Source organism: Talpa occidentalis, unplaced genomic scaffold (genome assembly GCF_014898055.3).
Source record: "Talpa occidentalis isolate TD23 unplaced genomic scaffold, MPIMG_talOcc4v2.1 talOcc4.9, whole genome shotgun sequence".
Taxonomy (NCBI): domain Eukaryota; kingdom Metazoa; phylum Chordata; class Mammalia; order Eulipotyphla; family Talpidae; genus Talpa; species Talpa occidentalis.
The window spans coordinates 3,985,531-4,003,337 of NW_023605305.1; the positions used below are offsets into that span (position 1 = coordinate 3,985,531).

The following is a 17,807-nucleotide window of genomic DNA, read 5'->3' on the forward strand; positions in this document are numbered from 1 at the left end:
ACTGTGGGTGACTCCCCCAAGCAGCACCACCACACAGATGAGAGTCCCAGGCTAGGCCAGCGCCCTGGACGGGAGCTGCGAAGACCCCCTGAGACAGGAGCCACTGCCAGAGGGAGCTCCCTTCCTCCACGCTAACATGTCTGTGTGAATCGTAACAGAAACACACATGGGCCAGATCTTTCCTGTTCTCAAGGTGAAGTAATGTAATCTCCATAAGCGCGCACACACGCGCGCGCACACACACACACACACACTTCAGCAGACATAGGAAATCTCTGAAACAAAGTGACCAAACGACAAAGGAGTTGAAGCACCCTCTAAAAAAACCAACTTACTGCTTTTAAATACTTACCATACTCCTAAATCTTTTTACCTCAGAAGCCTTTTCCACTTAGATTTCACATTTTAAAAAATTATCAGAAAAGGTTGAAAAGCTTGTATCACCTCTCACAGTTGAAAATCAGTTTCAGCTACAAGTTATTTAAAAGAAACCACTCCCCACCCAGTGCCAAAGCACTGGGATTCCAAAGCAGTTGTCACGCGTAACTCCACTTCAGAACCCGGCTGGCTCTCCCCAGGAAGACAGAAAGATAACAGGGAAAGTTGTATTTCCCACTTACTGTGCTCAGCCCAATATGCTGATGAACTTGGAAAAACAGAGAGGATCTCCGTTGGGTTAGATAATGGAACAAATATAAAAGCAACGGATGGCACGCAACTGTATAACAAATGACTAAAAATTCAACAAACTGAATACTTTAAAAGGGTAAATTTCATGGTATATGAATCATACATCAATAAAGCCATTTTTAATGTTGTTTAAAAATAAACAAATGACACTTAGGAACTATAACCCGGGGTCTCCCTGGTGGCACAAGGGGTTAAGTCTCAGCATTAGGAAGCTACCGCAGCTTAAGTTAGATTCCCTGCCAGAGAGCTGGCCCACACGGAGTAGCAGGCCTCTCCTGTCTCGCCAGCCCACTGCTCCTCCCTTCAGCAGTGGATTTCAGTCTATCTGCCCATTCTGCTCCCCACTCTGTCTCTGGTGAGTCCTCTCACCTCCCCCACCCCCACACCTCTGGCCTACACCCCAGCTCTTATATGCATAAATAAATAAATCTTTAAAAAAAAAATTGATGATTACAATTAGTATTCAGCTTGAATGGGTCAGGTTCTCAAAGTTTTACCCTAGTGTTAAACCTCCAGTCTATGATCCCAACCAATCTTTCCAGAGAGCTCTATGGTTTCAGTCAAACCAGTCCCTCTTCTGTTCAGAACTCGGCCAGAAAGACTCACCCCCAAAATCCCCTCATTACTTGTTTTTTTAAATAGTCACCAACAAGTTTCAAATATGAATGACCTGTATTGAAAGAACTCTCTCTGCCTGCATCTACTCAGAACAATTGTCAAGAATTTTTTTTTAATGGAAATCAAAACAATTTAATAATCCTCATCACAGAGGCAGTAAAAGTACTCGCCATTTCACTTGCTTTCCAAGCCTCTCTGAGGCCTCTGCTTCATGCAATTTCCTGCCTGAAATCCTCTTAGCTACTTATCACATGTCCAAATCCTATCAATCCTTCAAAACACAGGTTAAACACCTCCTCCTTCACCAGATCTCCCCGAATGCCCCGGGCAGGGCTAATTCTCCTTCTTCAACCATACAGGGCCACCATCTCCTGAGGTACTTTCCTGTCCTGGGCTCAACGGTGTACATGTTTTACTATCGTTAGGGAGAAAACTCACCCAGGACACAATGTGTATCTCAGTTGCGTGGCCACTTCATGCAGAAATTAAACTGATATTTCATTAAAGCATAGAATAAGAAAATGGCAAGAAGCTAAAAATAAAAAGCTCAGGCTTTTCTTAAGTATTTAATTCAGTAATGTTTACAGATGAACAAGCGGTAAGAGTTGGAAAGGAAGGGAGGATCCCTCTCTCTGACCAGCTCATCTCCCCGCCCAGCGCCTCAGGACTGTCTCCCTGAAAGGTAATCACTATGACTGACTTCCCAACACAGGGTTTTAATAAGTCCTTAGACTTTATAACACATTCACAACCCTAGGTCTAAACTGACAGAAATAATTTATAAATGACATTCAAAAGTGAAGTTATTTGTGACAATTACACAACTGTTTGTATGCTAGGACAAATTAAAAAAAAAAAAAAACTAGCAGATGAAAATAAACTGCTAGACTTACACACTGAAGTTATCCTGAACTCCAAGAAGAAAGGTCACTGTTATCAGGAAAATCACATTACTTCAAACATACATATAACCCAAGCTATTAAAGTTTTTGCATGGTGTAAAAATTGCTTAAGGATTTCATAAAAGTCTCACTAAGCTCTGAAAAAGAAAGTGTTAAGCCATTACAAACAGAAAAAAATTTTAAAATGTAGATGTTTGTAAAGTTAGATTTCTTAGGGAATATTAATAAATGTTAATAAGTATTATAAAAAGTATTTTTCAGCATCATATTAATAGCAACAAGATGCCTGCACATTTTTCTAATTTATAAATGGTAAGAATTAAATGTTTCTAAGCGGTCTTTAATCAGGTTTAGTGCATAAAAACTTAGAAAATTTCAGTAATTATTCCCGAGTCACATGAAAATTACATACACATACACACACACACACACACACACACACACACACAGAGCAGATTATGCTAAGATCAGAATGTTCAAATCAGAAGACAGTCCATCTTGCTGGAAAATTCACTGAGCAATGAAACCTAAAGCCTTCACTATATCAAGACTATTTCAGGGCCACTTCCACGGTGCTGGGGGGGAGGGGGAAGGCATGCTCGCGGGACAGCAATGATGAGGGGTTCAGGAGGTCCTGCTATGCTGATTCCTCCCTTCTCTCAAAGTAACAGAATCTCTGTGTTTTAACCAAGCACATAACCATTTCCAGGAAACACTGCATTTTCCAGCTTTCGTTTCAGTTATTGGTGCCCCTGTGATTTGTTCCTAATTAAAGAGACAGAGCAGAAATGAGGAATGAGATTCTGGCAGTACCTTCCCAGGTGGGAATATGCGAATCTGTGCCCTTTCTCACAGGCAGGGCTCATGAGAGGACCTGAACAGGCCTCTCTGGCTGTAAGGAGCAAGCTGGGTCCCCAGTGAGCACGCAGGTCCCATACTGGCTCCGGACTGTCAAGACTTACATGCAGGAAACTACTATCTTGCTCAAGCCATTGTTATTTTGAGCTTCTGCCAACACTTCTGTAACCTAATCCTAAGTAACACAAGGCAAGATTACAGAGTACTACTGTATGTCTTCATTAAGCAGTACTTTATTAAGCGATTTCTAATACATATTTTAAACTTTGTAGGATTTAAATAAAAACTCATTTTTGATTATCCAAATAATTAAGAACACTAAAATGTTTATCTATACTATATCTGAGCTATAAAAATATTGTTATTTAGAATTAGCCAAGAATGGCAAAAATAAATTCTCAGACTCTGAAAAAATATGCTGGCTCCAGAGGGGGAGCAGTGGGGAAAGAAGAGGGTCAGGGGAAGGAAGGGAAAAGGACACTGGCATCATGAGAATTCTGGTGGAGGTGAATGAGACAGGGGCACATAAGAGGCATGAAAATGGATGCCCGTTATATAGATACACAAATGACTGATAATCAATAGAATGTGAGGGGAAAAGAGAACTGGTGAAAAATCAGCTTCCTGGATGTGTCCTGGCATCAAGAGATGAAGCCCAGGCTCCTTCACCACGGACAACACGTGTGCCGTATCCCGCATCCCGCCTGCTGCATTCCTCCCGCGCCAGATGCGAGGATCCATGTCACAAGCAAGAAGATTGGCCTCTGCCCCCTGGAGTTCACAGAATCTGTGCACGACACTTGGATGTCCCGTTCACACCTCCCAGTGAATCACCCCCTTCTGCTGCCACACTCTTGCTCCAGACCAAGCGGAGTGCGGCTAGGCCTCAGCTCTGACATGCTCACATAACTGTATTTTTCAAAGATTACATTTGTGTTACCAAAACTAGAATCTGCCATAGCAGATGTCATTAAAGGTGGGACACTTTTCAAAAGGCGAATCTTATTTATACATGACATTTTCTCCTCAAAAATAACTTTCCCCTTAAATCTGAAAAACACCTTGCAGTACCCCAAGGTCCCTGGGACTGGCTTAAGAAAAAGAATGTAGGGCCTCCCCGGTGGCGCAGCGGTTGAGCGCTGGGTTGCGAAGCTGCCCACGGCCTCTGCGGCGTGGTTCGATCCCCGGCTGCTCCACGGCCACCGGAGGAGGGTCCCGCATGGCGCGCAGACCTCTCCTGCCGCCCGCTGCTCCCCTCAGCAGTGTACTTGGGTCCTTCTGCCTGCTCTGCTCCCCGCTCAGGCTCTGGTGAATTCTCTCACCCTCCCGCGCTTCTGACTGTACCCAGTGCATGTATAAACAAAACAAACAAGTAAACAAATAAATAAAACATGCCTCTATTTAAAAAAAAAAAGAAAAAGAAAAAGAATGTAAGGCTGCTAGGCAGGCGGTCAGATGTTTCCGTTTTTCCTCACAGCCCATTAAATCAAGCTCACTAGACCGGGCCTCCCTGGTGGCCGAGAGGGTAAGTCTCAGGCTGTCACCACTGTGTCCTGCGGCCTGAGTTCCCTCCCAGGCCAGGGAGCTGCCCACATGGTGCAGCAGACCTCTCCTGTTTCCCCGCTGCTCCCCTCAGCAGTGTGTTTCCGTCAGTCTGCCTGTTCTGCTCCCCACTCTGTCTCTGGTGAGTCCTCTCACCCCCGCACGTCTGGCCTGTACCCCAGTTCTTGTATGCATAAATAAATCTTTAAAAAAAAAGTACCACTATCACCCCACTTTACAGAGGAAGTGGAGAAACAGAAAGGTAACTTGCCTCAAATCACAAAGGTAATAAGCAGCAGGCGAGGGACTGACCCTAGAGCTCTAAACTACTGGATTGTCAAAAAGTCATACCGCACAGAAAAAAATACGTCACGACTTTTCTGACAACCCAATACCTTGCTACAGTAGCATAATGGCTAAGAGTGGACACAGAATGGTAAATTTTGAGGCTCAGTGCCCAAAAGACATGCAAGGAAGCAGAGAGGGCAAAAAGAACCTGGATCTTAGGAGAGAGATCAAGGCTGTATTTATAAACTTGCGAGCTGGAAGGACATGTTAAGGGAAACCACAGAATGAGGTCACTCTAGAACACAGAGCTGAGTGAGAGGCTAATGAAAGAACTCCAATGTTAAAATGAACTTAACACATTCTAGGTCAGACGGAGGATGCAGTAGGGTGGCACTTCTGCATGCTACACATAAAACACATTCATGTCGTATGTGTTATACACATAATGCAAATCAAAATATATGATGGTTTTACCTCTGTGGGGATGGGAACAAAATGTATGTATAATGACGACAGACTGACACTGGCCTCTGTTCTCACCGCGCGAGTGGCCCCAGCTAAGTTTTTCTTTTTTTTTAAAAAAGATTTATTTATTCATACATACAAGATCTGGGGTACAGGCCAGATGCGCGGGAGGGTGAGAGGATTCACCAGAGACGGAGCGGGGAACAGAACAGGCAGACTGACCAAAACACATTGCTGAGAGGAGCAGCGGGTGAGACAGGAGAGGTCTGCTGGGATTCTCGCCTGGCCAGCCGATATCGAACCCACACTGCAGAGGCTGCGGGCAGCTTCACAGCGCTGCTGCGCTCAACCGCCTGCGCTACCAGGGGAGGCCCCCCAACTAAGTTTTTCATTCTAACTCTTTAGGAAAGAACATCACCTCTAACACTGGCTCCTGAAGGAAAGAAGCTGCTTTAAGATCTGTCTTCAGACATTCTTTCCAGGGAATAGGGTGTGAGAAGAAAGATGGACGAAGCAGAGGGCCCTATCTCAATGACTGTAAACTACCAGTGTTTTACATCTGCACAGTCCTGGGACTGGGGCAGGATTGTCAGTTTAACCAGTAACATGTTTATCATTCTTAGAGGTACATAAAACAATGGTAACAATGGTGCTGGCATTTTAGAGTTAACAAAGTGTGTCTTTCAGAATACCTCTAAGCCCACTTGTGGGCATACTTGCTGGTGCAATTAAAGGGAAACTTTCTGCCTGCAAGGGGTTTGCAATCAAATGGGGAAAAAAAAAGATTAACACTAAAATTTTAATAAATGCAAATAATAAACATTAACACAAGAAATAAAGTAATAAAATGAGAGAGAATGTTAAAGAACTGAAGGAAAGGAGCTTAACTAGGAAGAAATAAAAGAGTAGGGAAAAAAATACCCTTAAGGCAGTGTGTCCCAAGCACAGTTTTAATTAAAGTAGATTAGATGTGATGTAAGAACAAGAGAAAGAAGGCAGAAAATAAATGGCATCTCCCTGGTGGCACAAGGGGTTAAGATGCAACCTATGAAGCTCACCTCAGCCACTGCAGCACAAGTTCAATCCCAGGCCAGGGAGCTACCCACATGGAGCAGCAGACCGCTCCTGACTCATCCACTGCTCCCCTCAGCAGTGTATTTCAGTCCGTCTGCCTGTTCTGTTCCCTGCTCTGTCTCTACTGAATCCTCCCAACCCCCCACAATTCTGGCCTGTACCACAGTTATTGTATGCAGAAAGAGAGAGAGAGGGAGAGAGAAAGAGAGAGAGAGAGAGAGAGAGAGAGAGAGAGAGAGAGAAAGAGAGAGAAGAAATGGCTTCAACAGAGTAGAGTGAGACAGTGAATAAATAATGGAAGGTTTTGGTCAGCAGACCTCTCCTGTCTCACCCACTGCCTCTCTTAGCAGTGTATTTCATTTTGAATAAATCTGCCTTTTCTGTTCTCCAAAAAGCAGCAGCAACTACCCATTAAAGGAAAGCATTGCTTAAAGATAACTGACAGAAGGGGAAAACATTCTGATCTTCTGTATCTCTTTTGAGAGGTAGTGGTTTTAAAATAAATCCACAAATTATCTGATAGTCCTCTCTTTGAGAGTTAAATTCCCTTCCCTTTTAGGGACTTTATACTCACTCTGACTTCTGAGTTTAGGTCCCAAAGTGCACTGGGGTCTCTCTCCCCCTCTCTGGCTTCTCTCTCATCTCTCATCTTGGGGGAAATCCAGAAGCCAAGTCATCAGCTTCCTCAAGCAACCAAATGGAGAGGCCCACGCGACAAGCAATGGAGGCTTCCTTTCGGCCCAATGCCCACTGAGTGATCCTGCGGAAGCACAGACTCCAGCCCCAGCAGGGCCTTCAGATGGTGCAGTCCTGACTGACATCCTGACAGCAACCCCCAGAGGCCTCTGAGCCAGAGAAGCCCAGATACAGCACCCCCAATCAATCAGCCACAGAAATCACTAGATGTGGTTTGTATCTGCGTTGTCACCAGGTTTTGAAGTAATGTATTATGCAGCCATAAGTAACACAACCCCATGGTGTTTTGTGTCTCACTTCTCTTTGCCTTCTAATAGCTATGTGTATTCCAACGGCCAGTGTAGAGAGCAATTTCTAGAAAGCCATTCTCTTCATCTTTACATGCCTGTAAGGCTAAATTCAATGAACTGCACCATTTAGTATTTGTTTATTCTATGTTCAAAGACTCTTGCTGGTGTTTATACAATTCACTGCAGTTATCCAAAAACAAAGTTATTAAACCCTGAACAAAAGCATAGCTACTAGAGTAGAGTGAGGGGGCCTCTCTGGTGGCACAAGGAGTCAAGTCTCAGCACTATGAAGCTATCTGCAGCACGAGTTCGATCCCGGCCCAGGGAGCTGACCCACAGGGCACAGCAGACCTCTCCTGTCTCGCCTGCTGCTCCCCTCAGCAGTGTATTTCAGTCGATCCGCCTGTTCTGCTCCCCACTCTGTCTCTGATGAATCCTCTCACCACTGTCCCCCCAACTATGGCCTACACCCCAGTTCTTGTATTCATAAATAAAAAATAGTGCTCGCTTCGGCAGCACATATACTAAAATTGGAACCATAAATAAAAAATAAATCTTAAAAAAATAAAGTGGGGTGAATGAAAACTATTGATTTGACAGATCTGACTGAAAGATGGAATAAGGGTAATGGATGCAATCATCAAAAATGACACTTGTATAAGGTGGAAAAAGCAATCATTTTGTACCCTTGGAAGTACTGCAGTACAACACCTGAAAACCAGCACAGAGCTGCAAAGCACTGCAACACTCTCAGCTCGCTCTTCAATATAAAGGAGAAAAGGACAAATAACTTGGCTAAAAAATTAATTATTTCACATGTCCTTCTCAAACTGGTCTACAGAATATTAGTTCCCTTAAGGTCGTAAGTATTCTTTGGGGAAGCGAACAAAATAAAACCAACAACAACAACAACAAGTTCTATATACACACTATATTTTTGAGGCCTTAAGGTGCTAATATGGATTATAAATTTATTTAAACTCAGAATTTGTAAAATACTTGCAGTGTATCAGTGCTCTATGACTACAGCTTGGGAATACACTGACTTGGTCAGGCAGAAGATAAGACAGGTAGGTCAATTCGAAGAAATAAAAGAATAAGACAAATATAATAAAAATGATCTCACCTAAAAAAAGAAATCGTAACTGACTACCAGTTACGTAGAGTTTTCTAAAGCAAAATAAACTGTTAGAACAACGAGAGCTATCAAAAGCAACAACAGCTGCACCAGCTGTCAAGGAAAATGAAGATGGGGAAGACATAATAGGATTTAGTAGAAGAAAAGAACTCAGCCAATTCCTGGCTTCCACTGTGTACCCCCACCAGAGCCAACCTGAAGGGATGAGCAGGCCGCCCTCTGGAAGGTTGGTGTGTGGCTAAGAGGAGATCTAGCCCAAACCCTTAACCAACAGCAGTGATGGTTACTAAGGGCCTATCAGATCTTCTCTCTAGGGAAATGTTAAAGATATAGAGTCCTCAGCAGGCCTCCCTGTTGGCGCAAGGGGTTAAGATGCAACCTATGAAGCTACCTGCAGCCACCACAGCACGAGTTCGATCCCCGGCCAGGGAGCTACCCACATGGTGCAGACCTCTCCTGTCTCCCTGCTATTCCCCTCGGCAGTGTATTTCAGTCAGTCTGCCTGTTCTGTTCCCCACTCTGTCTCTGGTGAATCTTCTCACCCCACCCCCACACACACACACCTCTGGCCCATACCCCAGTTCTTATATGTATAAATAGAATTTAAAAATCTTTAAGGAAAAAATAATAATAATAAAAAGTCCTCAGGAGTGGGGTATTGAAGCAGAGGCATAAAGACTGGAAGATACCAGAGCGAAAACAGCTGGATGAATACCAGAGGGTTGGGTGGGCAAGTCTGAGCTGTTCAGTGTCTTAGGCAGTAAAGGAACACCTTCCATCAATCAAAAAAATGTAAGTTAGGAGATCACTGTCTAATCTAAACAACCTTATGGGGCAGCCCTGCCAGAGAGAGCAGGATTGCAGTCATGTCACATGCACTGACCCCACACATCACGAAGGAAGAGGGGTGAGGAAGAGAAGTGAGGAAGCAGGAGGAACACCGACTGAGGTTAATAAGGAACATCCTCTACGGGGACGACACCTGAGGGGAGAAATCAGATAATGTTCAAAAATAAGCAATGATATATGAAAATAAAATGTAAACAATAATAAGGCGCATCCAGTTTACATTCACCCAATGATGTTTCCACAGAGCAACTGTCTTTTCAAGTCAGTGGCCAAAGCCTACCTACACCCCTTAGAAACCAAGCAAAGCTGCTCTGGCAGGGACACATGCCGGGCTCAGCCAGGTTTTACCCAGGGAGGCAGAGGCTTCCAGTATCCCCAGGCAGCTCTCCATTCAGACAAGCAGACGCATGCCCACGTTCTCACCTGCTCACCCTTGGACTGTATTCACCCCACACATTAAGCATCACCATGCTTCACCCACCCTGCTCCCCAGAAGAAATAAAGGGGATAGGAAGCCAGACCTCTGGGAACCTGGCAAACAGGTACTGGGGTCAATGAAAGTGACGAGAATGCTGCTGAGGGGTGGGGGGCGCTCTCCCCTGCTGCTCCAGGCCTCCAGAGATGCTCACACCATGCTTGCTCACAGCTCTTTCAGGTTAGTCCAGGTCCACGATGCCGACACTGTCCCCTTTAATGATGTCCTTATGCCTCAAGGTGGACGGCCACACACAGCCCGGCACTGCATCCCAACGAACTAACTCTTCCGGTGAGGAGGTGACAGGCCAGCTGGTCACCGAAGATGGGCAGGACCAGACCCCAGACAGCTTTCCAGTAACCCTGCCTGCCTTTCAAGGTTTGCATCTTGTTCCAATTTCCCCCAACACCTTTCTGCTCCTCGCAACCAAACAAGCCTAACCCAGTCCCTACAAATCTCCAGTCTAAGTAGGTTAAAGCCAGGATATAACCTGTGGCTTCAACTTCTGATTGAAAAATCCAAGGCATGCACATAGCTGTGAGGATTCCCAAACACCAAATAATCTATGCATGAGAGGTCACATTCTGTAAAATTACCACACAAGAAAAACCTCACGGTTAAATATATTGCTTATGATTGCTGACATATTGACAAATTTTACCGAATTAAAAACCACCATTTTATAATGGCAAAGTCAATTCACCCAAAAAAAAAAAAAAAAAACCCTCTCTTATATTAGCTGTCCTTTCTGACCTAGTTACCTAACAGACAGGCATGTATTACATCTGACATTACTTGGCTTACCAACAATTATACAAATCACAGTTCCAATCAATACTCCAATATAGTAAATATATTTAGTATTTGAACCCATTTGAATTATCTGTGATGAAGCGTTCATTAAAATGGCTTGAGCAGGGCCTCCCCGTGGCACAACGGTTGAGCGCTGGGTTGCGAAGCTGCCCGCAGCCTCTGCAGCACCGGTTCGATCCCCGGCTGCTCCCCGGCCACCAGAGGAGGGTCCCACATGGCGCACAGACCTCTCCTGCCGCCCGCTGCTCCCCCCCTCAGCAGTGTACTTCAGTCTGCCTGCTCTGCTCCCCGCTCTGGCTCTGGTGAATTCTCTCACCCTCCTGCGCTTCTGACTGTGCCCAGTGCTTGTATAAATAAATAAATAAATCTTTAAAAATAAAAAAAATAATAATAATAAAATGGCTTGAGCAATCTTAACAATTTTCTAACACATAAATGCTCATTTCTCAGCTGAAGACCACTGTAACTGTTGTTAGACAAGAAACTAACCAACCACAAGTCAACAGCCTCACCAAACGCACACTTATTAGGACAAGCAATGCTACAAATTTGGAATAATTACCAAGATATTAATAATTAACAATCACATAAATGATTCCAGAGGAATTCCCGGTTGTTGGAGGAAAAAAAAAAAACAACGATCAACTGAAAGGCAGCATTATCAGCAGCTGATTACGGAAGACAATAGCATATTGTTTCGGAATGTGCATGTGTGTGTAATGAAGTTCACAGCTATGTTGCACTTATGACTCACTTAAACATCTGAATTTTCTGCTATCTTAACCTTTAAATCAACTGCAAAAGAAGCTGCCAAAAGCAGTTAGTAAGAAAGCACACAATTCCCTAAAGAACTTGGTAAATACAACTTATTTTACTACTTAAATGTTTTTTTGATTACTAAGATTTGAACAAGATGTCAAAGATTCAAAACTAATTTTAAAAGTAATGGGTACTTACTCAATCCGTAATAATATTCAACATACACTTTTTTTTTTTTTTTTTAGAAGGACACATCATATTTTTGTACGGGTGTTTTTTCAGCACCTGGCATATTTCTGTTCAATGGTATATGTAATTATTGCAAAGTTAAGCTTCAAAAATTAACTGGTGCACTTGTTTCTTCATTTGGATTACCGTTCTGTCTGAATTGATTCTTAGTTACTCTAGTTACCATGTACAAAACACTGGCAAAGAACACACAGGCTTGAAATTACCTGACTGGATTCCTACTGAATAAATAATACATTTGAGCTGTTCACATTTCATTGTAAAAGATACAGTACTTCAGAGATTACACTGTAAATTTTGAAACCACATTCCCAGAAGTAGCCAGTAAGGAAGAGTAGATGTTTATTCTATTCTGATTCACCCTTGGCACTGCAAACCTCTCTAACAGTTCATTACCTTAAAACAATCGAGATGGGGCAGGATGTGCAATAATAAAAATCTTCCAGGCATTTATCAAGCAGATTATCTCTGAAACTACACCTTGCTTTAGAAGCTTTGAGCAGGAACTTGGCCTTCTATGTTAATCTGTGCACACATTCATTTCACATTTGCTCTCTCCCCTCATTTTTTTAATCTTATCCATAAAATAAGTCACCCTATCAGACTTATTTTTATTTATGTTTATGCACTATCAAATGCCGGCACTAATACGTATGTAAAACTCATTTTAGTAAGCTCATGACTTACTTTACCCTCCACTTTACCCTAATCCACCCCAGTCCTAGACACACACACACACACACACACACACACACACTCTCTCTCTCTCTTTCTCTCTCTCTCTCTCTCTCTCTCTCTCTCTCTCTCTCTCTCTCTCTCTCTCTCGCTCTCACACACAAAATCCCAAGGAAAATCTGGACCCTCTGGGTCCAGAGCTAGGATTTTTCTTTCCAATAGGGTAGGTCTGTTTGGCTTTTTTTCACTGATACTGAAAACTTTTTAGATTGCCAGCATATGTACAGTTTCCAACACCGAAAAAAAATAAATAAATAAAACCCCCTATTTTGTTTACCATTTCAGAACAAACTATATTTCTCCTAGAAGACAAGAGAATATCAATTCAGAAGAGTGCTTAGAAGTTACGACGAGTAAATACTTCTGAGAATAGAACAAATTAATGTCAAGACACAGCCAATAACGCAAAAAGCCCCAACACAAACAAGCCTGTCAAAGGGCATCTGTATTAGCAGCTCGGGGAGGTGACATCTGCAGAAAAGCACTACAACTGTGTTCAAAAGAAAATCATTAGGCCTTAGCCGTTAATCCCCTCCCCCTATCCTCTTCGTCTGGATCCTTCAAAGCAATTTACCAGTAGAAGGTGCTATTCTGCAGCCCACACATATTCATGCCAACCTCCATTCTCCGCCAAGAGCTGGGTTTACCCCAGGTGGACTCACTTGGCCTGTTCCCTCTCCAGTGTTCAAGGAAGTCTCTAGACTAGCGCCCAAAGCAGAAAACCAGATCTTTTCTTATAGCCCCTATTTATAATACAAAACACACTGACAGCTCAATACCAGCATACCTATCAAACCACCAGACCACTAATATGTCAAAACATACACACGCTTTGCTAAATATTAACCTCAAATATGATCTCTAGCATCTCAGCTGAGACAATCTACTTCCACCTAGAAAAGATGACCTTGGTCACATTCACTACAGCAAGAGTCCACTGTGCATATATCACTGTCCAACAAAGTCAGGGACAACAAGGAATACGAAAGCTGAATATCAGGCCGTGACACAGGAAGGAGGGTTTCAGCTTTACATACACAAAAAAGAATGAGCAGCAGAAATCAAGGCTGCAAAGGGAAGAAAGGGAGGTGGAGAAGAGGAATCTCCGACCACATTTTTGAGTGTCCTCTAGTTTCCAACGTACTCTCCTGCCTCTCACAAGGTTGCAAAAAAGGCTCAACATGAGATGGGTGAAAGGCTGAAAAAGAAAAGCACACACCCTTCCCCCATCTTCTCGCCTCTCTCCCCAAAAGAGCTGTGCTGTCTGTGCAAACCTAGTCCCAAATATGGGGGAGAGAGAATGAATGTGTGTATGGAAGAACAATGAGCCCTCAGCCTGGTATTGTGTGTGTGTGTGTGTGTGTGTGTGTGTGTGTGTGTGTGTGTGTCTGCCTCTTTTCCCTTCGACCTCAACAACAGGCAAAGCTGGAAGCCAGCTTTCCACCCAGCCCAAGCCATCAAAATCAAAACTGGCTTATAATTTACAGAGGAATTAACTCAACAAGCAAAGCCCTGGAAGGAAACAGCTTCCCAAAGATGATTTTATTATTGTAGAGATCCAGCCTTCTCCCCTCCCCCAACAGTCTGAGCCTGAAGCAGCCAGTGTACACCAGACAAAAAGGTCTCTCTTTAAATGGAAAGCAATTATCAAAAACTGTCTCACATCTAAACATGGGATGCATGGATCTGTGTTACATTCAAATGTTTGTTTTGCCATTCACCAAGTTTCCTTTTCCCTACTTATCTTTTTTTGTGTTGAAAAAAAATCTGCTTTGGGGAAAAGCTATTTCGGGATTCATACAAAACTACTTTCTAAATGTACCTTAAAATAGCAACACATACTGAAACATTTAAAGCACCCAGTTTCTCAAGGACACATTTTGCTTAAATCAATGTTTGAAGTCTGTAATCCAGAAAAATTGTAAGCAAACCTTGGAAAAGAGGCAGAGGAAAATGACAATTCAACAATGAATCATTCTGTTTTCCTTTCAACAACTTCTCAAGCAACCAGTTTCAAAGGAAACCTGCAATACTCTCCCCCTCCCAACACACACACACACACACACACACACACACGCACGCCATGTATGTAAAACTACTTATCTTCTTTCCAAAACGTTTAAAAAACACACAAAAAAAAAAAAAAAAACCCAAACCAAACCCGAGGGTACCCTGCTCCTCAGCGGGCAGGACTAAGCCCTGACAGTAAGAAGCCAATTCCGCTGCAAGTGATTTGGGGTTTCACGATCTGGTTATTACAACAGCGCCGAGACCGAGAGGTTTAGGACACAAAGAGGGAATCTTCCCCGGACGAGAAAACGACACTTGAAGCGAAGTCCGCCCCCCCGGGCCCCCCAATCCACAAACATCCGAGCAATGTACAGTTCCCGTGCCCGACTTCCTCTCCGCCCGCCCCCGCCCCAGCTCGGCCCCTAATTTAGTCACATGAAAGAGTTTAACCTCAGACAAGTCACCCACGAGCCCGAGCGGGGCCGAGACCGGCCGGGGGCCCCGGCGGGCGGCCGGGCCGGGCCTGGGGGCCGGGCGGGCGGCCCAGAGCCCGGCGCCGGGGCCCCCTCGCCGCCCGCGCCCGCGCCCCGCGCCCGGGCGGCGCCGAGACTTACCCCCGACGCGCTACACCATCAATGGAGGCGGGTGCGGGCTCCCGGGAAAGTGCGGGCGCGGGCGGGGCCGCGGCGGGCGGCGGCGCGGTCCCTCGGCGACCTCGGGCGGCTCCGGCCCTGCTCTGCGGCCGGCCCTTCAGGGGCGGGGGCCCAGGCTCATGTCGGGCGCGGGCTCCTGAGGCGAGGGGCTCCGGGGCGCGGGCGTCCTCCCTCCGCTCGGGGGGCGGGCGGGCGGCGCGGGGCGCGGGCTGGGCCGGGCGGGCGGGGCGGACCCGGGCCGGGCGGCGTCGCGGGGTGCGGGAGGAAGAGGGGCTGGCGCGCGGGGGGCGGCTCGCGAGCGTCTGTGGGAGCAGCGGCGCTCGGCGATGGTGGCCGAGCCGCGGCGGGGCTGCTGCGCCGACCCGCCGCCCACTCCGCGCTCGGGCCCGGCCCACCTCGCAGTATCGCGCGCCGCCATTGGCGCGGCGGGCCTGACGCGCGCGGAGGCCGGGCCGCGGGGCGGGGGCGGGGCGGGGCCGCGGGCCGCTCGCCCCTCTTTCTAATAAAACGAGCAGGGGAAGGCGGGGGCGGCCGCGAGGGCTGGGCTCCCCGCCGGGGGCGCGTCTTTGTGCCGGGCCCGGACCCCGGCGCGGAGCGGGCAGGCCCCGGGGCGGGGTTGGCCGGGGGCGCGCGGCGCCTGTTGTTGCCGGGATCACAGTTCGCCTCCGCGGCCACTGGGACGCGGGCGCCTCTCCCGGGGGGCGGGGGTTTGGGGGGGCCTGGGGGGCCGGGGGGCGGGGGCGCACGGTGGCTTCGAACCATTCGCTTAAGGACTCTCGAAATTCTGATGAGGGTGAAGGTTTTCAAAATAAGTCTGTGGCAAACGATTAATGAAGGCAGAAAACACAAGGTGGCTCGCGCTGCTTATTTGAGGAGAAGAATAAAGAATGAAAAATCTCCAGAATAAAGGAGGAGCGATAGCCACAGACACGGGGGGTTTAAACCAGAGAGCGGGGTACACAACTCTGTGCCTTTAGTGGGGGGAAATGTTTTAAAAGACATTTGAGACATCACCTTTTCTCTTTGAGAAACAGCACATGCCTCGCCTCGCCTCTCCAGAGGCTGCTCGTCACAGGGTCTGGCGGCTGCAGGGGGTGAGAGGCAGGGCAGACGCTCTTCTGTCCAGTGTAATTTATAGGATGGTGGGTTTGGAAATTTTAATGACTAGCAGTTTTGGAAATACTATCGTGTTTATTGAGTTCTTTTGCAACTGGGTGAATCCAGGGTGAATCCAGGGTGAATCATCAACCTATTGTTGGTTTGTTACTAAACTGCTCTTCGAGCATGCACTCTTCCCGAAGGAGTTAAGATCTGTATATAATAGATGAAGAGATAGAACATAGCATGACATAATTCACTCATCTATTTCAAATGAAGTGATCATTTTGGTTCTGGAATATATTCAGCTTGTAATTTCCTCCTGTGACAGTTTCTTTAAGAATAATTTAGGGGCCTTCCTGGTGGCACAAGGGGTTGAGACACAACCTATGAAGCTATTCGCAGCCTCTGCAGCACGAGTTCTGTCCCCGGCCAGCCAGGGAGCCACCCACATGGCGCAGCAGACCTCGCCTGTCTCACCCGCTGCTCCCCTCAGCAGTGTGTTTCTTTAGTCCTCCTGTTCTGTTCCCCACTCTGACTCTGGTAACGCCTCTCACCCCCACACCTCTGGCCTGTACCCAGTTCTTGTAGGCATAAATAAATAAATCTTTAAAAAAAAAAAAATCCGAAAAAGCAAATGGGTCTTTGCTGTTATGTTTCCAAGTCACTTTCAGCAAGAAAAAATTCTCTGTGGCAATTCCTTCCCTATGAAATGGATAAACCAGTTAATGCCTCATTGTTTATGTATCTAATAATGTAAGAACTGAATTTTACAACATAAATTCAATAAACATGTCTCAACATCCTTCATATGGATGGAATCACTGGACATCAGTTGGAAATAATGAGGGGTAAAGTATATTAGAGGGCTCCGTTTCCATCAAAATCTACATTTACAGGAGCACTATTTCTAATAAAAGCTCAGCTATGTGGTAGACTGATGGACAACCGTTCCAAGAGGAAGCTTGTGGATCCCTGCGCACTACCATTAGCAGGGAGAAGAGAGGTGTTTCTTCAGATCAGGAAACAACATTTAGTGTTGTTAGAGATTGGAATCATTTCCATTTATTTATAAAAATATAGATTTAAGGCATCCTTGGTGGCACAGGGGTTAAAGACAGTGCTATCAAGCTATCCCCAGCAACACAAGTTCAATCCCCTGCCGGCCAAGGAGCTACCCACATGATGCAGCAGACCTCTCCTGTCTCCCCCCTACTCCCCTCAGCAGTGTATTTCAGTAGATCTGCCTGTTCTGCTCCCTACTCTCTCTGGTGAATCTCTCACCCACCAACCCATCCCCCGCACCTCTGGCTTACACCCCACCTCTTGTATGCATAAATAAATCAATCTTTTAAAAAAATAGATTTAGAAGTCTTGAAATCCTACATAGTCATAGAAGATAGGAGTGTGGCATCAAGCCATGAAACTAACAAGTTAGACTTGTTTAACTATAACAATCGCAAGCAAGAATTGTGATGGAGCCACAAAGCCAGAGTATGACCTTTCTTCCAAGGATCTGAGAAGCTGATAAGGTAATAACAGTACATCGTAATGACAACAACTATAATATTAAACTGTTGATAGAAAGTTTATTACATTCCCAGC

The 17,807-nt window shown here is 45.6% G+C and overlaps 1 protein-coding gene across 1 annotated transcript in view; it reads right to left on the reverse strand.

The window, feature by feature from the left end:
- The window catches only part of RERE (arginine-glutamic acid dipeptide repeats), a 360,449-nt gene extending 345,317 nt beyond the window's left edge, over window positions 1-15,132 (reverse strand). Inside the window, 1 exon segment of the mRNA XM_054691464.1 lies at window positions 15,066-15,132. The gene's annotated coding sequence lies outside the window, so the exon portion shown is untranslated.
- Between the last annotated feature and the right edge of the window lie 2,675 nt (window positions 15,133-17,807).